This window comes from Poecile atricapillus, chromosome 30, assembly GCF_030490865.1.
Source record: "Poecile atricapillus isolate bPoeAtr1 chromosome 30, bPoeAtr1.hap1, whole genome shotgun sequence".
Lineage (NCBI taxonomy): Eukaryota > Metazoa > Chordata > Aves > Passeriformes > Paridae > Poecile > Poecile atricapillus.
Window position 1 is genome coordinate 4,113,921 of NC_081278.1, and position 24,872 is coordinate 4,138,792.

Consider the following 24,872-nt stretch of genomic DNA (forward strand, 5'->3'; position numbering starts at 1 on the left):
TTTGAGGGTGCCCACAACTTGGATATAAAAGTCCCTCTCAGGAGGGGTCAGCTTGGGTCTGAAAAGCTGATTCCCCATCCTTCTCACTCCCCACCCAGCAGCAAAATGCAAACGAAAATGAGAAAGGCCCAAAAAACCCTTAATGGGGTGACTCACACTTTTTCTTTGGCCGATGCTGATGAGGCCAACAGAAAGCTGGTGGGTAGGTGGTCACCTGGCGGCCGGTCCTCAAGGGTTATTCTATCTTCTGTCTTCTTAGCCCCAGATGGTCAGCGAGGGTCCTGGTCGCAGCCCTTCAAATTGCCACTTGCTAGAATGCAAGTGGTTCTCCTCGGGGGGTGGCAGCTCCAACAGTGGCACGCTCTGCAGTTAAAACTGCAGGCGGACGCTTCTTCAGGGGCTCTTTGTCTGCCCCACGTTGGGCGCCACTTGCCGCGGCGGTGTAGATGACGGGGTGCCATGACTACCCTGAAGAAGCCGTCCTGAAAAGGACTGCCCAGGGGCTTAGGCACGTCCTCTGCCCGGTGAGTGATCTCAGCTCAGCGGCAGCGTGCAGGCGACGCGGAGAGAGAGACTAGAGAGCTGTATGGCATTCCACTGAGAAACAGCCGTTATTGTAGCAGGGCCCTCAGTGAAGGGAGCCGGTGACAGCAGCTCCCCCAACAGGGGAAAAAAACTGGGGTATTTATAGGGAAGGAGAGGGGCGGGGGAAACTTGGATACATGTATCGGGGTGGATTGATAGGGAGGGAAACCAATGGGGTGTAACAAATTAACATGTTCAACTCAACGGCCTCTGGGAGTGACACTTTTTCTCTTCACGGGATAAAAGTGTCTCGCCTAGGGAGAAGCTCTCCAGGGGAGAGCCAGGATTGTGAGGCTGGCTGGTTCTTAGGCCTCCAGAGGTATATATGCAGTTATATGTATTTTATATAACAAAAGAACTCACATTGAAATTACCCTATTAAAATTGTGGAAAAAACAAGCAAATAGATAATATATACTTTAACTTAACTTTGTCTTGTAAAGTTGTCTTAACTAATTGTTTTTTAAACCACAAATCTCTTCTCTAGATAACATTAATTGGAAGGTTTTTGTAGAAGCTGTAAATCACACCATATTTTAACCTTAGGTTCTAAAACCAATTATTGCAAGGCAACTTCTGTTAATATTCACCTTAAACACCTTTTTTTTTTTTTTTTTAACTTCCAAAGAATCACAATAATTTCTCTAGTAAAACACTAAAAACTGCAACTGCATAAACTCATAATTACTTAAAACACAAAATTAACTCTAAAAGGGTATATAAAAACATTTTGAAAACCCAATAAATCATGACTTTTTAACAAACTGGGTACTATCCCGGTGCTTTTTCTTAGAGAGGGAGCGGGGGGGTGGACTGCCTGCCCTGCTGCTGCTGCAGCTCTGCTGTTATCTTTCTTCACATTTTCCATATACTCTCGCAGAGAGGAAAAACGGAGAGAAAGAAAAAAAAAACCTCACAAAATTAACTTTAACAAATGCAGTTTTTTTTCTCTCAACTTCTCTCTCGTTGTTCGCCAATAGAGGAAAAAGGGCACGATTCTGCAAAAGCAGGCGATGTTACACGAAAAATCTCTTAGGGCCAGGTGGTAACAACGGTGACCATTGCAGCTTATCAACTTCTAATTACAGTGATGAAGTTTGAACTAGATACCATATAGTTTGTGATTTTTTGGCTATTTTGTCTCTCTTTGAAGCTGTCTGAGCCACCTGTTTCTGCTCAACTGCTTCTGTAATTGTTCAGCGTGGCCTTGGAACTTTTCTTGCACTGCTTCTACCCCAAGGGTGCCCCCGCTCTCTGCACACACCTCAGTGCTCCCCCATGTCCCCCTGGTTCGGGTGGAAACCAATCTAAATTTGGCTTCTTTTCTTCCAGGGTGGTAAAGTTGGAACTTAAATAAGATTGTAGTGTTAAAAATGACTCCAAAAGTGAAGCAAATAGTTCTGGATGTATCACATCCTGCCATAAGTGAACAGATTCTGTTTGTTGTTTTAGCGTTCGCTGTGGAACTTCTTTCTCATTATTTTCTTCTCTCTGCCTCTCCCTCCCTCTCTGCAAGGGCAGCATAGATAGGAGTGCTTGCCCAGCAGTGGGAGGTAAAGGCATCTGCCACTGTGATGCAGGTAGAATTACGGGGCTTACAGCCTCAGCATATCTCGCTTTTCTGGTTTTTTAAGGTATTAATTACAATTTGCCAAGTTCGACCGAGAGACACAGTGTCCTTGCTCTTTTCTGTGATTGCCGTTTCCCATATCAGAGCCGTTATATCAGTCCGTTCCTTCACTGCAAAGAGCAGTGAGGGCACTGTCAAATGCCCATGACAATTAGCCCATATAATGAGCATATCCAGGTTGTTTTCCCGGGCTGCTTCACCTCGTTTAACAAGAATGCTAAGAAGCAGTTTTTTCGCCGCCGCAAATTCCACTTCCATGCTAGCGGCAAATGATGGGGGGGAAGGTTGCGACCCCTCTACTATGCCCCCGCACCACGGACTCCCCCAGCAACCCGAATTTCCGCATCTCACTGTGCTCAGGTTGCCTATCCGGTACCGATCCAAGGCAGCATCTATCTGCGCTCAGATCTGCTCCACCAACCTCGGTCCAAGGCTCCGTCCCACTGTGCGTGGACCCACCAAAGACCCCTGCCCACAGGGTGTCCCACTCGAAGTGCTAGATATTGAGAGACCGCCAGCTATCCACCAGTCTTCACAGAAGTAAATGTGAACGCCGTTTATTTCTATCTTTAGCGCACCTTCTATAGGGTTCTACAGGGTCCACGGGCTAAGCAAGTTACTATTGGCTAATACACACAGGTTTACATTTTTTCTCTTACACACAAGGATATTGTTTTGCTTTACTCTCTCTTCTGCAAGAAGGTTTCAAGGACTTTAGCCATTAATATCATGACTTATTTCAAAGACTGGTTTGTGCAGACAGGCCCTTACTAATATATAAAATATATCAACATAACTCCATGACAAATGTCTAGCAGGGCCTATGCTGACGTGAACCCAGAAGTGTGGGCAGCCCCAGGGAAATAGGGAAAATTAGATATGAAGCCTCTCCAAATTACCCTGAAGCAACCAGGACAAGAGGTGTCTAAAAGCAATATCCTGTTCCAAGAGAGGGAAGGAAGGGCTCATAGCCTGTTAGTGAGTCCTGCTCAAGGCAGGGCTTTTGGAGCCAGGGATGTCTTCCTATAATGCTCCTATCCTGCCAAACAAGAAACCAGATGGAATCCACAGAATGCTGCAGGACCCAAGAATAATAAATGAGATGATGAAACTGAGGCACCCCACAGTCTCAGATCCTTACACTATCCTGAACCAAGTCCCCTCCTCACACTGCTGCCATTCAGAAGTTGATGGAAAAGATGCTTTCTGGGGATGCCCACTTACAGAGGATGCAAACTGAATTCTACCTTTGAGTGTGAACAAGAGGTAGAAGGGAAAATGCTGAACACATGGACGGTCCTTCTGCAGGGATGCACGGAAGCACCGGCCTTATTTGGGCAAGCCTTGCAAGAAATATCAAAGGAATTTACCCCAGCCCCAGGGACTGGGTTAATGCAGGATGTGGATGACTTGCTCCAATCAGGAGGAGAAGTAGAAGAAGCCTCTGTGCAATCACTTAATTTTCAGGCTAAAAAGCATCTTTGAGTACTTGGGGGAAAACCGCAAATAGTGGATAAAAAGGTTAAATATTTGGGACCTATTTTGACTGAAGGCTTGTGGTGTATTAACCCAGAGAGGGTCTGGGGAATCTCAGAAATAACACTTCCCAGGACTAAAAAGGAGCTGCAGCAATTCTTAGGATAATTAGGGAATTGCAGGAGCTGGATTGAGGAGTCTCTGTTCTAGCCAGAACATTGTGTGATTTTTTAACCCCAGATAGTCTCAATGTTACGGTATGCATGTGAAAAAGTAAACAAAACTTGCCACAGCTTTAATGGGAACTGAGGCCCAAAAACTGATGGCAGGAGGATCTCCTACGTTCAAGTCTGGCATCAAGTTAAAGCTTTGTACCCCAACAGAGACTCTAAATGGATGAGCAGAGCTCAGTGATTACAGTGTGAAACTTGTTCAGTGGCACAGGAGGATTTAGAATTGAGGACAGAAGAAGGGTTTAACCCAGCCTCCTGTTTGAACAGCCTGGAGAGGGGGCTGGGAAGAAACCCATGACTGCATTCCAGTGACAGAGCTCCAGACCAGGGCTGAGAGAGATTTATGAGACATTCCCTGGCCTAAGGGAGATAATGTGTTTATGGATGGGCTTTCAAGGGCAGCAGAAGGGGGAAGAATTACAAGACTCGCTATTGTTAAGGAAAGGGAATTAGACAAAGCCCAGGTCACAGCCCCCATATCAGCTCAACCTGCAGAGCTGGCTGTGCATGTAAGAGCCTGGCACTGAAATGCCCTGAGCAGGAAGGCTTAAATATCTTCTGGTGACACCAGGGCAGCTAACAGGGTGCCAAAAGCAATTCTGACTTCTCAGCAATCACTGGATCAGTTATCAAGGGATTCCTAAAAAATATTAATTCCAAGAAAATAAGGGATTATGGAAGCAACAGACTCAGGGGAACTCATTTTACAGCAAAGATCCTTCAGGGGTGTTATGGCAGCTTTAGGAATACAATGGGACCTCCACAACCCCGGGCACCCCCAGAGCTCAGGTCAGGTAGAAAGAATGAATGGGGAAACAAACAAACACCTTTGGAAGCTGGTGATAGAAACCAAGATTCTGTGGGTACGGCCTTTGCCATTGGCTTTGGCAAGAGTAAGGGAAATACTTATTCAGATTGCAGATATCTCCCTTGGAATTGGTCTTTGAAATTCCTTACCCTGGTAAATCTCCACCTAGTGCAGGGTGGAGATCAGGGATGTATATTCAAAGCAGGCTGTGGCCAGAATCCTGTCTCTTGTGGAATCCCTCCCTCAGGAAGCTCGGCTGGCACAGACCCTGCCTTGGGACTTTGCTGTTCATAACATCCAACCAGGACATCGGGTCCTGCCAAAGCAGTAGAAAGAAGCAGCTCTGGTGGCCAAGTGACACAGCTCATTCTAAGTGTCCCTGAGCACAGAAACAGCCCCAGCACAGCTGAACACGGGGGGACCCCTCAGCCTCGGCTCAAGGGCTCTGAAGCCCCGGAGATTTGTGTTGGAGTCTGAGATACAGAGTGTGTGCCCTTGTTTCTAATACTTAGTTCTAAGATTCAAAGAAACACTGAATTTCATACAATATTAAATTCATGAGCATGTTTTCATGGTGATACATGAAAACAAATGTTAAAGTTAGATAGGAAAAGTGTAAGTGTGTAGATTAGAAAGTTTCTTAAATCACTAGGTGAAAAAGTAGTTTAGAGAACAGGAGACAAGATGGAGGATTTAGGGTGTTGTCTCTTGTCCTTCTTTCTTCTTCATGTTCTTCTCCTAGGGGTTTTTGGGTAGTAGTAAGTGATTGGGTAAAAAATGCCGCAGTGCAGCACACAGGTGTTGGGTCATTGGGTCACTAAGAAAAATAATTTAGTTGGCATCTGTTAATTGGGTAAATGGACATATAAAAGACCTTGAAGAAGATCTTTGTTAGCCATTTTACCCTTTTCTATCATAGTGCACATAGCTCCTTGTACCTTGTAATGCTGATAAGGAAAAAATAAACAACTGAGACGGAACAAGAGAAAACTGCCTCCCTCTCGTCAATCTTCAGTTCAAAGGGAAAAAGAACCTAATCCAAAAGTCCCTAACGAGACAGATTTGGATTTCCTGGCTGCAGCAGGAGGATGGGAGACCGCCCCTGAGCTTGCACTGAAGGCAACGCAGCAGCAGCCAGGGCTCCCCAGCGGGGGAAGCCCCTGGGCCTGCCCACAGATCCTCTGCTGAAATCCTCGGCCTGGGCACCCTCCTTTGGCATCTCCAGCCACTGCGGGACAATCCTGGCTGGCACTGCTGGAGCTTCAGGGCTTTCTGTGCCTGCCCTCACCACAGCTGCTGGGGAAGGCACCGTGAGAATTCCACTCTGGATCTCAATTACACTCTGGGCTGGCTGGGATTAGATTCTGGGAAAATATACCAAGTGTAAAATTATTTTTTATCTGATTTCTCCAGTCAGGCTTGGTTTGCATTTACCTTGGGGAAGGGAATTTTAAAGGATTTTTTAAAGGGATGGTCCACCACTCAGCAGAGATGAGCTTAACATGTCAACAGACTGGGAAGAGCCCAAAAGATTCCCACAAAGACAACAACCATCAACAAAACATCAAGGCCAGCAGCAAACATCAACCAACATCTACCCCAGACACTGCCCTGGCACAGCTGGAGACACCTGGCCTGGAAAAGGCTGAGCAGGAAATGCAGGAGTGCAGACCTAATTCACATCAGAGACAGAAATCTGGGTGCAACAGGAAACCAAACACTAAGGACTCCACAACCTGGAAACAATGAACACAAAACCAATGGATTTCTATGGGTTCAGACTGTGCAAAGTTTAGGAAACATCTAGTAAAACTCACATGTCATGGAATGATTTTCTCTGCACATGCAGACTATATGTGGTTTAAATGATTCTGTTCAGAATCAAGTAATGCTTTATTTCTCCAAAGGCATTGTTGGAGAGTTTTTGCTTTTCACAGTTGCAGTGAAAGGATTACACCATTAGAATAATTTTTTGTAATAATTCTACTTCTCTACTGTCAGTTCTGTTTGGGCCAGTGGTGTGAGAATCAGTTTTTAGTCAGAGGAGAAGAAAAAGAAAACACTTGATTGCTTTCTAATTTCTGTTTTTATGTTTGTGCATGGCTCTTAGTGATGACAAAATTATGGTATGGGTTTTTCCATGTTCACCTTTAAGCTGCATTTTAAAAACTAGAAGAGCTTGAAAGGAGGCCCTTTAAAATGTAAAGAGTTAATAGAAAATTGTTGAAAAAAAAAAAAAGAAAAAAAAGCAGATTGTGGGGAGGCTCCATGTGAGTCATCCCAAGGCTGCCCTGGAAGAGAAGCTTCATTCCAGACAGCCAGGAGAGGCGCTTTAGAAATGCAAATCAACACCTCTGGAGCAAAGCATGGACAGTGTACCAGGGTCTTCCTGCCTGGGGGAGGAATTGGGCTGATTCCCTCTGCCCCTCACCCCAAGCTCTGCCTGCTGGCACAAGGGGAATTTGCACAGCTAAAGGCAGAGCCCATGGTGAGGATATCTGACTCTGCAGCAGAAATAGGTTAAGCTGAAAAGGAAAACAGCAAATTGAGAATGTTGTGAAAACTTCACTAAAAAAAATGGGGGGATCATCCCACTCCCCACCTCAACTTGTGCTCTCAATTTCTATGTCATATAGGGTGAATTAGAGCACTGGGGCTTTTTTTGGTACCACAAGTTAAGGGAAATCAGTTGGGAATCCAAATATGTGCTGATTTAATTAGAGAAAAGCCAACAATTGATGGAGCCCTGGCTGGAGGGAGCACCCAAAAATGGGGAAAAGATGAACGGCCACCCAAACAAATCCTGCAACACCATGGACCAGCCCCTGGGAACCTTAACAAATTCATATCAGGTGCCAGAGAACCCATTTATCATTTACATGGCATAATTAGATTACAGGATGTCCTCAAAATAATACCCAACCAGACAGCTCCAATTCCTGACTTTCTTCACAACCAATCCGCTCAGATGAGGAATGCAACATTTCACCATGGGATGGAGTCAGATTATCTTTTAGCAGGAAAAGGAGGCAGAGTTTGTGGAAAATTAAATGACTCAAACTGCTGTTGGAAAATAGATCACAAAGGAAAAGTGGAGAAACAGATAACAAAGGATATAAGAAAAGAGCTCATGTACCGGTCCATACGTGGAAAGGATGGGAATGGGCAACTTTTTTGTGGTTCCCTGGCAGACCACGGGTTAAACGAATGCAGTTTCTCCTTTTTATGTTCTATAGCAACTCTCATCTTTTCACCATGCACGACACCTTGCTGAGTGCAGCTCATTCAGCAGGTGAGCAAGGGGATGCAGGGGGCAGCCAGACCTCCTGAGCCAGAAACAGCTACAAAAGGACAGCGAATGAGGGCACTGAGAGCAATCCCAAAATGAAACACACAGGAATAAAAGACAGAGTCAATGAGTGAATCAGCTTGCAGATAGGGCCAAGGACTTGCACGTAAGGAAGCAATGGGACAAAGCATCAGTTTCAGAAAATGTTACTAATTGACAAGGACCGCTGCTCCGACAAGGTCCCGCTAAACTCCTGAACTTCCAGAAGAACAAAGACTTAACAGAGCCATCAATATCAGATGTTCTACAAAAGTGGGGTGTACATCTTAACCGGGACATACAGGAGGCAGATCGGGAAGTCTGAACCTTCCAAGCACCTCCGCCAGTGGGGAAAGGGAGAGGGACATACGGCCGGGAAAATTAGGATAAAAACGAGGCCGCGTCCTCCAGCAACTGGAGAGAGCGCAGGGCAAATGCCCCATGGCCTCTCCCTTTGGGCAGCAATAAAGTCACTTTCACACCACTCCTCTGGCTCCTTTGGGGACACAAACCTCTGGCACCGGGAATTTTCCCGCCCAGCCCCGGGCACAGCGCAGCCACCTCCGGGCTACCGACACGAACCGGGACGAGCCAGCGCTGCTCCGGCAGCGGCTCCTGCCGAGGCCCCAGCGGGAAGGAGACCGCGGGCAGCCGCTCCCGCAGCGCCCTCACGCCAGGGCCAACACGGGCCGGCCACGGCACAACTCACCGGCCACAGCCCCATGCCGCCCCCTCCCGGGCCCGCAGCGAGCCCCGAGCCCCCGCAGAACCGAGCGCGGCTCCCACCTGCGATGGCCGGGGCCGCCTCCGAGCTCCGCCGCCGCCTCACCGGGCTCCGGCCGCTGCTGCCGCCGCTCCCGGGCCCGCACAGACGCTCCGGCAATGGCGGCTCTCCTGCCCCACGGCCGCCCTGGGGGCGCCAGCGGGGCCGGGCTTGTCCCCGCTCTGCCCAATCAGAGCGCGCCAGAACCATGAGTGACGGCAGCAGCAGCCAATCGCAGCCAGCGGCGGGCTCTGCACACGGCACGGCCCCGCCCCGCGCTCTCAGGGCCCCCCGGGCTGTGTGAGGGGAAGGGCGGAGATGAGGAACAGCCCTGGAACGGGCCCGGCCCGAGCTGCCATTGAGCTCCGGATACAAACAAAGTTCTCCGCAGCTCCCGGCCCGCCTTTCCCAGCCCTGGGTGTTCGGTGGCTCCGGCTCAGCGGGAAGCCCTAGCCTCTTTTCTCCACCTCTAATTAGGAGCATCAGTGCATTGTTGGGATTTTCCCCAAAAAGGGAAAACTGCCTCAAATCCCTGTGGATGAGTGTGGGAGGAGAGAGATTTCTGGCAGAAAACTCCAAAAACTCAGAGCAGGATCATGAGAATTAAATGAACACCCTTAAAACCAGCTCCCCTCACCCCTCCCTTCTCCCAGCTGTGCCTCCTCCCCCGGCAGTGCAGGGACACAGGGAATGGGGCCATGGTCACTCCATCCCCCGGGGCTTTTCCCCCTGCTCAGGGACAGGAGTCGTTCCCCTGCTGCACCCTGGGCTCTCTCCCACCGGAGACTTCTCCAGGAACTTCTCCAACCTGAGTCCATCCCATGAGGAACAGCCCCCTCACAGTGCTGCAGCGTGGGTCACTCTGCCATGGGGTCAGTCCTTCTGAAAAGAATAGGCAAGGAGAGCAGCTCCTTTTTAATGCCTTTATTGAGGTCAGATCTAGGTGGGGGAGCTCGACCACTGCTGTTCCCAATGGACAACCCAGAAAAGGAGGTGTTCAACTTTGCAACAAGGCAGAGATGGGGATTCCATCTTCAGGAGAGTCTCTAGGAAGACGCTGGTTCATTGTAAACCTAGGGTAGTCATGGATAGTAAATGTCGTGTAGTTATAACAACAAGGTCCGGAACATCAGTCAGTTGCTCAATGTTCTCCCTTGCTCCTCAGTGTAGTTTGGAGTCCAGTTTGTGCCATGGCTCGCTGATTCTTGGGGTCTTGGGATGTTAATCCCACTTCCCCTGGGTGCTACCCCCCATGGGAGTTCGGCTCATCTACACACTGGGTGCTGTCATCGGTGCCATTGGAGGGTGCCGGGAGCAGCAGAGGCAATAGACAAGGCCAGGTGGCTTTAACAAGGCTGGTACAACAATATTGGTATTTACTAAACATGACACAACATGAGGTATATTAACAAAGAAGGCCCCTTACAGTGACAACATTCTACTCTTCAAACTGTAAAACATCTTTGTGTACTGATCAGGAGGTTACAATTTATTCTTTACAATCCTGATGCTGAATGTCTCCTTAGGAGGTCTGGTCACAGAGAAGAATGAGCCCCTTTTGGGCTGCCCCTGTTTGGACAACCTGCTCCTCACCCCGAGCCTCAGCATGTCTGACATCGCCCACCTGGGACTGACATCCCAAAGCATTCTCAGACAGGGTAAAAGGGGCCACTTTGGGGTCTATGGAGACTTTTCTGGGGAACATTTGGGGCAGTCTCAGGTCTGGGAAGGGAATTTAGAGAGCACCTGGGGGTCTGGAGGACATTTGGGGGAGCCGGGTGGGCACATGGAGGAGCACATAAGGATTCTGTGGGACAATTCGGAGTCAGGAGGAACACTTGGGGGTCCAGGGAAACACCTGGAAGTCAGGGAGGGGAATCTGGGGACCCTTCGGGGTCCGGGCGGGCGCTTGGGGGGGCTGTACCAGGGCTCCATGGGGCGCGGGGGATGATGGGAGCTGTAGGCGCCCTTATAATATGGTTTAAAGGTGCCGCGGAGCATCACGGGAGTTGTAGGCACTGCTCCAAAATCCCACAGAATTATTCATGTCTCCTCAAAATCCCTCAAAATTCAAATAAAATCCCACAAAATTTCTTAAATCTTCTCAAAACCCTACTAATTCCAGAAACATCCCACAAAATCTCCACAAATTTCTACAAAATCTGAGAAAAATGCCTCAAAAATCTTCAAGTCTCCTCAATATCCCAAAAATTCCAACAAAAATCCCACAAAATTCCCTAGATCTTGTAAAAACCCTACCAAATTCCAAAAACATCCCAGAAAATCTCCTCCAATTTCCACACAATCTAAGAAAAATTCCAGAAATCATGAAAATCCCCACAAAATTTTAGAAACATCCCACAAAATTCCAGAAAAAATCCCACAAAATTCCCTAAATTGTCTCCAAACCCCCCAAAATTCCAGAAACATCCCACAAAATCATTACAAATTTCCACAAAAATCTACAAAAAATCCCTCAAAATTCTTCAAGTCTCCTCAATAGTCCACAACATTATACAAAAATCCCACGAAATTCCCGAAATCTACTCAAAACTCTACCAAATTCACCAAAAATCCCACAAAATTATTAGAAATTTCCAGACAATCTAGAAAAATACCTCAAAATTCTTCATGTCTTCTTAAAATCCCACAAAATTCCACAAAAATCCCACAAAATACCACAGAAATCCTACCAAATTCCTGAAACACCCCACAAAATTCTAGAAACATCCCACAAAATTCCAAAAATCTTCTCAAAATCCCACCAAAGACCAGAAACATCCCAAAAAATCTCCTCTAATTTCCATAAAATCTAAGAGAAATCCCTCAAAATTCTTGAAAATCCCCACAAAATTCCAGAAAAATCCCACAAATTTCCAGAACATCCCACAAAATCATTACAAATCACCTCAAAATCTAGAAAAATACCTTAAAATTCTTCATGTCTCCTCAAAAGCATTCAAAATTCCACAAAATCCCACAAAATCCCACAGAAATCCTACCAAATTCCAGAAACATCCCACAAAATTCCAGAAACATCCCACAAAATTCCAGAAACATCCCTCAAAATCCCCTAAACCTTCTCAAAACCCCACCAAATTCCACAAACATCCCACAAAATCTCCTCCAATTTTCACACAATCTAAGAAAAATCTTTCAAAACTCTTCAAGTCTCCTCAAATACCACAAAATTCCACAAAAATCCACAAAAGTTGCTAAATCTTCTCAAAACCCTACCAAATTCCAGAAACATCCCACAAAATCTTTACAAATTTCCACACAATCTAAGAAAAATCCTTCAGAATTCTTCAAGCCTCCTCAAAACTCCACAACATTCCAAAAAAATCCTACAAAATTCCAGAAACATGCCAAAAAATTCCAGAAATATCTGACTCTTTAAATTTTCAGAAAATCCCACAAAATTCTTGAAAAGCATCATGGAACTGTGAAAAAATCCCACAAAATTCCCTAAATCTACTCAAAACCCCACCAAATTCCAGAAACATCCCACAAAACTTCCACAAATTTCCACACAATCTAAGAAAAATCCCTCAAAATTCTTCAAGTCTCCACAAAATCCCACAAAATTCTACAAAAATCCCACAAAATTCTACAAAAATCCCACAAAATACCACAGAAATCCTACCAAATTCCTAAAATATCCCACAAAATTTCAGAAACATCCCACAAAAATTCCCAAAATCTTCTCAAAATCCCACCAAATATCAGAAACATCCAAAAAATCTCCTCTCATTTCCACAAAATCTAAGAAAAATCCCTCAAAATTCTTGAAGTCTCCTCAAAATCCTTTAAAATTCCACAAAAATCCCACAAAATTTCAGAAACATCCCCAAAAATTCCAGAAACATCCCACAAAATTCTATAAATCTTCTCAAAACCCTACCAAATTCCAGAAACATCCCACAAACTCTCCACAAATTTCACCAAAATCTAAGAAAAATCCCTTAAAATTCTTCATGTCTTCTCAAAATCACACAAAATTCCACAAAAATCCCACAAAATACCACAGAAATTGTACGAACTTCCAGAAACATCCCAAAAAATTCCAGAAACATTCCACAAAATCTAAGAAAAATCTTCGCAAAATCCCACCACATTCCAGAAACATCCCAAAAAATCTCCTGTAATTTACATAAAATCTATGAAAAATCCCGCAAAAGTCTTGAAAATCCCCACAAAATTCCAGAAAAATCCCACAAAATTCCAGAAACATCCCACAAAATTCCCTAAACCTTCTCAATCCCTACCAAATTCCAGAAAATCCCACAAAATCATTACAAATTTCCACACAATCTAGAAAAATAGCTCAAAATTCTTCATGTCTTTTCAAAATTTTTCAAAATACCACAAAATCCCACAAAATCCCACAGAAATCCACAAATTTCCAGAAACATCCCACAAAATTCTCTAAACCTCCTCAAAATCCCACAAAATTCCACAAACATCCCACAAAATCTCCAATTTCCACACAATCTATGAAAAATGTTTCAAAATTCTTCCAGTCTCCTCAAAATCCCACAAAATTTCACAACAATCCACAAAATTCCAGAAACATGCCACAAAATTCCCTAAATCTTCTCAATCCCTACCAAATTCCAGAAAATCCCACAAAATCATTACAAATTACCACACAATCTAGAAAAACACCTCAAAATTCTTCATGTCTCCTCAAAATTCTTCAAAATTCCACAAAATCCCACAAAATCCCACAGAAATCCACAAATTTCCAGAAACATCCCACAAAAACTCCACAAATTTTGACAAAATCTAGGAAAAATCCCTGAAAATTCTTCAAGTCTCTTCAAAATTGCACAAAATTCCACAACATTCCAAAAAAAATCCCACAAAATTCCAGAAACATTTCCCAAAATTGTTTAAATTTTCCCAATATTCCACAAAATTCAAGAAAAATCCGTCAAAATCCAAGATAATCCCACAATGTTCAAGAAAAATCCTTCAAAATTATTCGAATTTTTTCAAAATCCCATAAAATTCCTGAAACAGCCCATGAAATTACTGAAAAAAAAAAACCCTAAATCTTCTCAAAACCCTACCAAATTCCAGAAACAACCCACATAATCTCCACAAATATCACCAAAATCTAAGAAAAATCCCTCAAAATTCTTCATGTCTTCTCAAAATCACACCAAAGCCCATAAAAATCCAACAGAATTTTATAAACATCCCACAAAATCTCGACAATTGCCCCAACATACCAAAAAAATCGCACAAAATTCCAGAAACATCCCACAAAATCTCCTCAATATCCCACAAAACTCAAGAAAAATCCCAAAAAGTTTTAGAAACATCCTACAAAATTCCCTAAATCTTCTCAAAACCCTACCAAATTCCAGAAACATCCCACAAAATTCCACAAAATCTAAGAAAAATCCCTCAAAATTCTTCAAGACTTCTCAATTTTTCACTACATTCCAGAAAAATCCCACGAAATTCCAGAAACATCCCACAAAATCTTTACAAATTTCCACAAAAATCTACAAAAAATCCCTCAAAATTCTTCAAGTCTCCTCAATATCCCACAAAATTCCACAAAAATCCCACGAAATTCCAGAAACCTCCCACAAAATCTCCTCAATATCCCACAAAATTCCACAAAAATTCCACAAGTATCTCAGAAAATTCCAGAAAAATCTGATGAAATGGTTAGCGTTCAGGAACACACATAATCACAAATGATTATATGCAGGTGCTTTATTAAGAGATCTGGGTGTCAGGGGTACACATATCCAAATCTGACCCATCTTGGTTTTGAGTTGAACATGTTTTATACTCTAGCATTATATAACTTACATATTATTAAACTTACATTGTTCTATTGTATGCATTGTTTTTACCCAAGCATGGATTTCTCCTGGTAACCCCCAGCCCCCAAACATTGTTCCTCGTGTTCTTTAAACAATAATTATATCCAGTCATATCTAACAATTGTATCATGATCATCTACCGATTACACAGGTGCAGTTGGACCTGATCTTTAGCAAGTACAAGGCCTAACATTTCCCAGGGCCAACTTTTCCAAGGCCTTTCCAAACCTAACTTTCTTTCTAAGTCCCCAAATTTTCTACCATTTTGAGATCTTTTACTATCACTTACAGGACTTGTGCTCCAGAGCCCTCACCAGCCTTGTTGCCCTTCTCTGGACATGCTCCAGCCCATCCATGGCCTTCCTAAATTGGGGGCCCAGAACTGGACACAGCACTCGAGGTGCTGCCCAACCAGTGCAGAGTAGAGGGGAGGAATCCCTGCCCTGCTCCTGCTGGCCACACTGTTCCTGATCCAGGCCAGGAGCCATTTGCCTTCTTGGCCACCTGGGCACACTGCTGGCTCATGCCCAGCCTGCTGTCCATCAGTGCCCCAGGTCTCTTTCTGCCTGGCTGCTGTCCAGCCACTCTGTCCCCAGCCTGTAGCACTGCAGGGGTTGTTGTGGCCAAAGTGCAGGACCTGACATTTGGACTTGTTAAACCTCACCTTGTTGGGTTTGGGCCCTGGATCCAGCCTGTCCAGGTCCCTGTACAGAGCCCTCCTACCCTGCAGCACATCAACACTCCCAGCCAACCTGGTGTCACCACGGTTCCATGGGGCCCTAGAGTGTCACAGTGGTCTCCAGGATTCCATGAAGCCTCCCAGCAATCCAATTTTGGATCATACTGGGAGTGACTGGACTCATACTGGGAGTACCTGAGAATGACTGGGAACACACCATGCACATCATCCCCCATACTGGGGGTGACTGGGAGCAACTGGGAGCATGTTGGGAGCCAGTGCTATCATACTGGGACTGACTGGATTGATCTAGTCAGAGGTAAATGGGACCGTACTGGGAATGCTGCCATGTGACAAGGATCATACTGGAGCTAACTGGGCTCATACTGGTGTTGAAAGGGAACAGCTGGGATCTCTGAACACCAAAGGTTCCTTTCCTGCTCACTGAAGAAGGAGCTTCCCAGTATCCATGTGTGAGGGGACCTTCATCTGAGCCAGACGCTGTTAGGAGAAAAAGCTGCCTCTGCGGGAAAATCCCACACAACAAGTCAATGCCAACAGAAAGCATTTTACTTTCACAACTTCCCTCCTGGAGTCACAGTCCTTTTGGATCACACAGCAAGCAAGAGAACGGCACAAAATACAAGGCTGTGTCCAGTTTTTGGCTGGGTGAGCAAACGGAAGGAGTGCCAGGATCTGCTGCCACAGACTCTCTTCTTGGGGAACAGAACCCCCCCAGGCTCCATTTCAAATGCTGTGCACACGCTGCTGGCTACAAACAACCCCTTTTCTAAGAAGTTGTTGGCAGGAGCACTCCCAAATGAATGGTATCTTAATGGCAATTTTCTTTCAAAATCACCTCTATTCCAAAGGAAGAACAGAAAGCCCAGAGCAAACCCAAAGGCACATATGGTGCACCTGGGGAAATCCTCGATTCAGGGGCCCAGTGGGTTAAAAAATACCCATAAGAAGCCACAGAGTCCTAAGTGTGAACTGCAGCAACCACTTGCTGGATTATTTTGGCTGTGCTGCACATGTCTGCAGACTGTCTGTCCCCCTGCAAGGACAGAAGGACACTGGTTAAGGGCTGGGCTGGCTGCTGAGAATGCCTCGGGCAGGAGGATCCTCAGGCTATGATCAGGCACCCAGAGCCGCTCTGACACTGAGGCCTCTGTGTCCCACAGCAATGGGAACACCACAAGGACATGGCAACGTTCCTGTGACATCACAGCAGTAGCTCCCCCAAAAACTGCCTGGAAGGTTCTCCTGGGTCACCAAGGAGCACAAAGGATCCTCAGAGGGCACAACCTATTGCTCAAGGGATCCAAGAGGAACTCAGAAAATGCAGCAAATGAGGACACCCCACAACCCAGCCTGAACACTGAGAAGGAACAAAGATGTGAGCAAACCAAAGGAAGTACAACTTTTGGTCACTGATGCTTCTGACTAAAACCAGCAAGGCTTGTTCCATCTGGGATCTTTGTTCTAGTTCTAGAAACAAGCAAGGTTCTCTGCCGTAAATGTACAGAAAGCGGGAACTTGGGGGAAAGAAGGCTGAGAGTGCCAAAGCCTTGTGTGACTTCTTGGACATCTTGTGGCTGAGGGTGTCCAAGGCAATGGACTCTCAAGCGGGGTCCCTGCCCTCCCGACTGACAGCTGCCATCTCTCCTTCAGCCCCATGTGTGTCTCCAACAACCTCCTGTCAAGGGCCTCCATCCACACATTCCATCACCAGCCACAGATCCTCATCCACGAGGTCACCCAGCATCCTTGAGGCCACAGCAGGGAGTGCTCCTGGCATCTGGTAGAGCTTTTCCTGGGATCCTTCTGGTGTCTGTGGCTGAGAGGAGTGGGGTGGATGGAACCAGGACGGGTCACAGATCAGCAGCCCCACTGCAAGCAGTGCTTTCTCCTGCTGGGGACCGTGGGGTGACTGATATTGGGACTCCTCTGGCTTTGGCTCCTGCAGACCACACAGTGGGTCAGACACTGAGGGAAGGGGTCTCATGGAAACCTGGCACAGGCATTTCTCTTTGGAGAAGGGGTTCTGCAGGGAGAAAGGAGAAGAAGAGACTTTCCTGTCTGCTGAGATTCACCCTCCTCTTTCAGCAGCCATACCACAGTCCATCAGTACCAGAGTTCATAGGATCACTTACTTCCATGCCAGGGAGCACAAGGCACTCAAAACTGAACCCTGCCAGAGCCCAGCCCTGCCTGCCCATTTGGAGGGTGTGGGGGAATGGAATTTCAACAGGAGTTGACCTGCAATGATACTTTGCCACTTGTGGGTTTCTCACAGCCTTAGAAGGAGTGCGAGATCTCTGTCCCCAACACCTGCTCACCCTTCAAGTGCACACACGTGCCTGGGGGCAATTCAGGTTCACTGGAGTGGTGGCTGCTTCCCTTTGAAACAGGAGCTGTTGCCTTTTCTGTTGCCCTTAACTCCCTTCTACCTATTAGAAAGTGGGTGAGTAAAGGAAATGACCCTGGAGGAAGGGGACCAGAACCTTGGAAAAAGATGAAACATCTTTTGTCTGAATTACAAATAAAATCTAATTCATTTATTTTTTTAGGACGAATCTATTACTACAAACAAAAACATGTTCCTGGGCTGATTGTTGGGATTCAGGGCTTTATTTCTTGTTCTTGTTGTTATTATTATTTATTAGTATTACTTTTCACTGTCAAGACTTTTAAATCTTAGACACGAATAAAAATGGCTGGATGTCACACACTGGGAAAATTCCCTTGCTTTTCCCACCAGAATTAAACTGTACACTCAACTCCAAGTTGCCAGTGGATTCTAAAGATGGAAAATCCTGTTAATGGTGGGTTTAGTGTGGTTTGGAGATGTGGAAGTGTCTCATCCTTTCCCAGAGGTGCCCCAAGTCCACTCTGCTGCCACGTCTGCACTCGCGGCCCCTCACGGCTGCTCTGCCCTGGGGACATGGTGGGGACCTCTCCTGCCAGGGCTGAGGCTCCTCATGGCCCCTCACAGCCCCTCATGGCCCCATAGACCCTCTCATTGCCCCATAGAACCTCTCTTGGCCTCTCACAGCCCCTCATGGCCCCACAGGACCTCTCATGGACCCTCACATCCTCTCACATCCCCTCACAGCCCCTCACAGCCCCAGGGGCTCCTCCCAAAGGAGAAGGGGTCGGGCCCTGCTCCTTCTCCTTTTATTTTGGTCCCTTCACAGCGACGAGTAAAGAAAGGCTGAATGGAGCCTTTCCCCAGCGTTTCCCTCGGGGTTCATTGTGGGCTGAAGCTCTGTGCTGGCGCTGGCCCCAGTGCCAACATCCCTGCAGCCCCCAAGGCCTTTGCTGTCCCCCCGTGTCCATTCCCTGTCCCCGAGTCCCGCCCGGCTCTGGCAGCAGCAGCAGCCGCAGCGCAGCGGGCGCCGGCCCGGCCCGGCCGGGGCTCCCGGCCAGGAGCAGCAGCAGCACCGGCCCTTCCCACCTGCTCCTGCCTCGGCTTCCCAGGGCTTTTCCCAGGGCAGTTCTGGACTACAGCAACAATCCCCCACAAACAGCCCTGATTCCTCAGGGCCCGGCTCTGCTGCCCTCAGCCAGCCCTCAGAGGAAGAAAGGATTGGGTTCCAGCGCTGTTTTCAGCACTGTTTTACTCACCCTGAGGTGACAGCAGGAGGCTGTTGGTGCCTTTGCCTTGGCAATTGTAGATCCCGGCTGCTCTTGCCCCTCTTCTGCTTGCCACTTGAATTTTAGCAGTACAGCTGCAATTGCCTCTTTTAATCAGTGCTATCCACTGTGCTTTTGTCACAGGGAACTCAGGATTTTTGTTTCTGGCATCATGATCAGTAGAGATCAAAATGCTCCCAACTCCCTGAGTACAAAATCAAGGAGAATTAAAGCCACACAGGTCACATTTGCAGTGCTCAAACACAGCCCTGTTGCTGCTGCTGCTGCTGAAATAGAATCAACTGACAGAGGCCATCACAGAAATTGCCTCTGCAGTGGCAAATAAAATGAAGAAATCCAGCAGGAGAAAGAAATACTAGAACTTCCCAACTCTATTCATTGTTTCTTCTGAGCAGCAGAAGAAAAAGGAACAGGGCACCTTTCAGGCAGTCCCACAAGCTCAGGGTTCTCATTTCATGGGGAATCTGAGATGCAATTGGCCTTTTTAAAAGGATAGAAGCAAAGGCAATGAATTGGGAATGATTAGGAAAAAATGACCCTTCTTACACACAAAGTTCACCAAGTCATTCCCTGCATTTCTCCTTTTCACAGTCTTTCTGTCATCCACTGAGAGGTCCAGCTTATCATGTTCTGATGCTTATCATCAACTGATTGTGCTCTTGATTTCTACCACTGCAAGAGATGTGGAATCATCTAAACTGAACACAGAAACAAACACCCTCTGTCAGCCCATCTTCATGTTCCAGATCACTTTCAAGATGTCCATGGGGCTATTGGAATGATTAGCTCTGCACTGCTGGCTGCAGGCTCTGGAGATTCTTTCTCCACATTCAGCCAGGCATGTATTCCCCAACAATTCCTGGTACCTCATCATGTTTTCTTTGGCTAGAAGAGTAACAGTGAAAACCTTACCAATGGCACAACTCCACTGTCCAGAAGGAAAAGAAAGAACAAGTTGTCAAGTTCTTCAAATATTTGTCCTGCTTTGCTGCAAGAGTTGTGCTGCAGTCACTGTGTGGGAAGCCAAGAGAAGCTGCAGCTGGGGGCACATCTTGTGACAGGAGCTGTGCCTTCTTCTCCAGGACAGGTTTTTGGAAAGAACAGACAGGACTGGGGAGAAGATTCTGGGAAAATTGAAACAACTTTTTTATGAAATGAAAATAAAATCAAAAGAAACAACCAATATGTTTTTCTCTATTTTTCTCTATTTATTTTTATGTTTCTCTTTTCCATCTTGCACTTTCTCCATCCCATTCATTCCAAATGGAGCTCACCTCTAAGATCTGAGACTTGGCAAGTTTTAGACACTGTAAAATACCATGAGCTATACGCAGTTTGCCTTCCCCTGTTTAATTGGAAAGCAATGCTGGAGACACAACTGCAGTGCTTGGTTCAGGTACAACTTCTGCATTCAGGGAATGTGCTCAGATGGTGTCTGACCCTCAGCAGGGACGAGGCACAGCAGCAACCAAGGGCATTCCTGTGCCCCTGTGCAGGAGTCAAGACTCTGGCTCTTGGCTCAACAAGGGAAAGTTCCCGTGTTTGGCCAGGCTCAGGGGCTGCCTGGGGAGCGCGGGGCTCGGGGCGGGGCCGAGCGGGCAACGGACAAACGGACACGGGGACAAACGGTCCCGGTGCTTCAGTTGCAGCGGCAGCAGCAGCGGCAGCGGCAGCAGCGGCGGCAGCAGCAGCAGTGGAAGCAGCGAAAGCAGCCAATTTATCAATTTTCTGTCTCTCCTCTCCCTTTCCCACTGTCCCACATTCCCTCCGGGTCTCCCTTTTCCTTCGTCCCCTCCTCTTCCAGGTTCCCTCTCCCTGTGCCCGCCCGGGCCATGCCCCCGGCCCGCCCCCGGCCCCGCCCATGGGCCCTTGCGGGGCTGCCCCGGCCCCGGCCCCGTCCGCGGCCGTCCCGCCGTGGTCTCGCCTCCGCCCGGCTCTGGCTGTGCTGGCGCTGGCGCTGCTGGGCGGGCATCATTGCCTGGGGCTGGGGCGGAATCGCTGCCCTTTGGCTCCGCCTGGCCCGATCCCGGCCCCGGCCCCGACGCAGGCTCCGGTCCCGACCCCAGCCCCGACCCCGGCCCCGGCCCCGACCCCGGCCCCGGCTCCTCCCGGGGCCCGCGGAGGACACAGGCGGAGCGGCCGCTGCCGCCGCCTCCGCTGCGGCTTCCCCGGCCCGAGCTCCGCCGCTCAGCAGCGCGGCCGCTGGCCCCGAGCCGCCGCTGCCGCGTTCCAATGAGGGAACGCCTGCGGATGCCCGGCCCGGGGAGGTCGGGGAGCGCTCGGGGGCCGTTCCTGGCCCCGGGCCGAGCGCTGATGGCCGCGACTCGCCGCCAGGGAAGGCGCAGGAGGCCCTGCAGCAGCGCTACAAGCTGGGCCCGCTGCTGGGGCGCGGCGGCTTCGGCAGCGTCTTCGCGGCCACGCGACTCTTGGACGGTGCCCCGGTGAGCGGTGGGCAGAGGAGGAGGAGGAGGAGGAGGAGGGGGCGGAGGAGATGGCGGGGGTGCGGCGGGGCGGGCAGCGAGCTCAACCCTCTGCTGCTCCTTGCTCACAGGTGGCCATCAAATGCGTGCCGCGGGATCGCGTCCGGCTCTGGGGCGAGCTGGTGAGTGAGCGGGGCCAGCGGCAGAAGCCGGGGCGTGCCGGGCAGGGATGAGCCGGGGCCCGGCAGGGTGGGAGCCGCCGAGAGCCCTGCGGGGAGAGCGGGTGTGGGGTGAGCGAGGTGTGCAGAGCATCCCGGGCTGGCTGAGGGGTCCCAGAGCCCTGGCACGGCCTCAGCCCCACTGACAGCACCGTGCTCCTCCCGCAGCCCGACGGCACCCGTGCTCCCCTGGAGATCGTGCTGCTGGACAGGGTGTCCTCTGGCTGTGCTGCAATCATTCAGCTGCTGGAGTGGCTTGAGCTCCCCGACAGCTTCGTGTTAGTGTTGGAGCGTCCAGAGCGGTGCCAGGACCTCTCGCATTTGCTGGCGGAGCGGAGGTTCCTGCCGGAGGAGGAGGCGCGGGGGCTGTTTAGGCAGCTGCTGGAGGCCGTGCAGCACTGCACCAGCTGCGGGGTCCTGCACAGGGACATAAAACCAGAGAACATCCTGCTCGACCTGGCCACAGGGGAGCTGAAATTGATCGACTTTGGCTGTGGCGCCTTCCTGCAAGACACAGCCTACACCCAGTTTGCAGGTGAGCCCTGGCAGGGGATGCTCCTGGCCATCTCATGGCCCAGCCTGGGTGTGGCACCGGGGATTCCCCGTGTTGCTGCCAGGATGGGATTAATGCTTGAGCCAAATTGATTTGAATGGGGGTGTGAGGGGGGCCAGCTCCCAGCCCTGCCAACAGCCTTCAGCACCCATTGTGCCCTGGTCTGGGGCTGGGACAGCCAGCCTGACAAAAACCCCCATGGGGGTAGCAGAGGGCAGGGGTCTGACCCCATGCCCCAGAGAGTTTGGTGCGTCAGCGAGGAAGGGCTTGAACTCCTCTGCTCCCCACGTTTGCCTTGGCTTATTAACAATTTCTTGGAGGCCATGCAGGCAGGGAGGAGAGTGTGTTTTTCTCTACCATGGGGTGGGTTTTTATTTGCTTGTGATGGTTGGGCCTCCCCAGTGCTTCTGCTGCCCTCTTCCAGCAGCAGTGGCTTCTTTTCCAGCCCTGGGTTTGTAGCCAAGTCCCAGGTGCTGGCGAGAGGGCAGTGGGTCACCCCGTGTGCCGCTGGGGCAGCCCCCACATGCCCAGGGATGCTGGGGCGAGGCTCTGGGAGCAGCAGCATCTCCCTGATGAGCTCCATCTGTGTTCCACAGGAACCCTGTCCTACAGCCCACCAGAGTGGATCCACCAGCAACGCTACCATGGCCAGGCAGCAACAATCTGGTCCCTGGGCCTCCTGCTATACCAGCTGGTCATCGGGAAGCACCCATTCATGAGGGGCCAGCAGATGATCTGGGGACGGATCTTGTTCCCACGACGGCTCTCCCAAGGTGAATCCTCATCTCTGGGCACAGGGGGAACACCGGGCTTGGGAGACAGCAGCGGGCTCATGAGCATCCTGCTCTGGCAGCTGCTGAGGAGGTGGCACATGTCCTGCTCTCCTGCAAACAGTGAATCCATGGGGAGGTTTAGGCCCAGCTCTGGGCACACCCAGCATGGCCTGGGCACTGGAAGGGGGCGGCAACTTCTCCAACTGACTGCTGATTCCTGGTTTCTCTCTTCAGAATGCCAAGATATTATTAAGAGGTGTTTGTCCATGCAACCCTTGGACAGGCCATCCTTAGAAGACCTTTTCCGCCATCCTTGGATGCAGGGTGTTCATCTGCCCTAGGAGATGGGAGAGATCCACATGCACAGTTGGATCCAAGGGCCTGGCAGGTAACAGCTCCACACATTTCTTGGCAATCGGGGGCAAAGCAAACCAGGCTGTTTTTGTCCTGCCTGTAGCTCTGAGCAGGGCTCATCAGAAGGGAACACACAGCTCTTGGGCTGAAGCTGAGCTGGACACCTGGTGTGGCAAGCACTGCTGGCCACCATTCCCCCTGGTTTTGCTTGTCTGCTTCACTGATGGCTGGGACCCTGGACAGAGCACTGACAGCCTGGTCTGGCCCCCAGGCAAGGAGAAGGAGCCCCTGGAGAAGTTGTTATCAGGTGGGGCTGCTGCTGGAGACACCAAGGGCAACCTCAAGGATGGCAATCTCTTCCTCCATCTGGCCAGCTGAAGATGATGGATTTCAATTCTGGCATGTCTTCTTCAAAGACTCGCTCCACGCCCAATTTGCAGGTGAGTCCACAGCCAGGGGATGCTCCCAGATCTGGGCATGGCACAGCCTGGCCAGCACCAAAGGTTCCCCCCTTGGCTGGGGTGGATGCAACCAATTCTTCAGTTGGCTGCCAAGCTGCTTTTTGTCTCTGGGCAGCTGCTGAGGGGCTGGATCTGCCGTGGCTGGCTGCAGGCTGGGCACATGTCCTGCCCTCCTGCTCTGCTCCCAGAGGCAGCAGTGATGGGCAGCTTTGGGCCCAGCTCTGAGCACGGCCAGCATGGCCTGGGCACCGCGGTTGGCTGGGACAAGGGGACAGGAGCCTTCAGCTGACGGGCGGTTTCTGGTTTCTCTCTTTGCAGCCGGGCTCTGCGGATGCTGAGGCTGCTCTGGGCTCTGCCAGGGCTCTGCTGGGCTCAGCCCCAGGCACAGCTGGGCTCACTCTGCCCTCACATTGCTCTGACAGCTTTGCATCACACGAGCCCGTTCCCAGCACACCGCCTGAGCTTTCTGCTTTTGCAGGTGAGTGAGACTCTCCTGCAGGCCAAGAGATTGCTGTTAGGGACACACATCCAATTGGCAAGAAGCCAAACTCTCCACAGTCCCAGCTGAATGCCTGCATCTGCACAGGATGTTTTCTATGTCCCACTCTTCCTTTCTTTTTGGCTGGAATTGTGCAATTGCACTCTCTTCCTCCTCTAGAAGTGCCACTGCTGGTTCCTGAGGCAGTGCAGTCTGGAGCTGATGAATGAAGAATTGCCCTTCTGCACTTCCAAACCAGCGCAAAAAGCTCTAAGTGGGACTTTGCATCTTTAAGAAACCCCTGAATGTTTGAAAGGGAATGTGCAGCTCATTCACAGGGTGAGAAGGAAGGGCATCTTCTAAAGGATTTGGGGTTTGACAGAGTTTAGATTCCCAGTGCTGCTTGGAGCTGGCAAGGCGCAAAGCAGTTTCTTCTTGCTTCACTCCAATTTCACCACAATTTAAAAGAACAATATTGGAATCAAACCCCAAAAACTTTTTCAAAAAGGTTCCTGAGGCCAGTAAGATGCATCATGCCATCAGCATGTTTACAAAGTAAATAACTGAGTTTTATGTTTCAAAAGACCAATTACGCCTTAATTCCAAG

General features: G+C 49.0%; 1 pseudogene; it reads left to right on the forward strand.

Annotated features, from left to right (window-relative positions):
- Positions 1-446: 446 nt before the first annotated feature.
- On the forward strand, positions 447-23,364 carry LOC131589777 (serine/threonine-protein kinase pim-1-like; annotated as a pseudogene).
- The last annotated feature ends 1,508 nt before the right edge of the window (positions 23,365-24,872 follow it).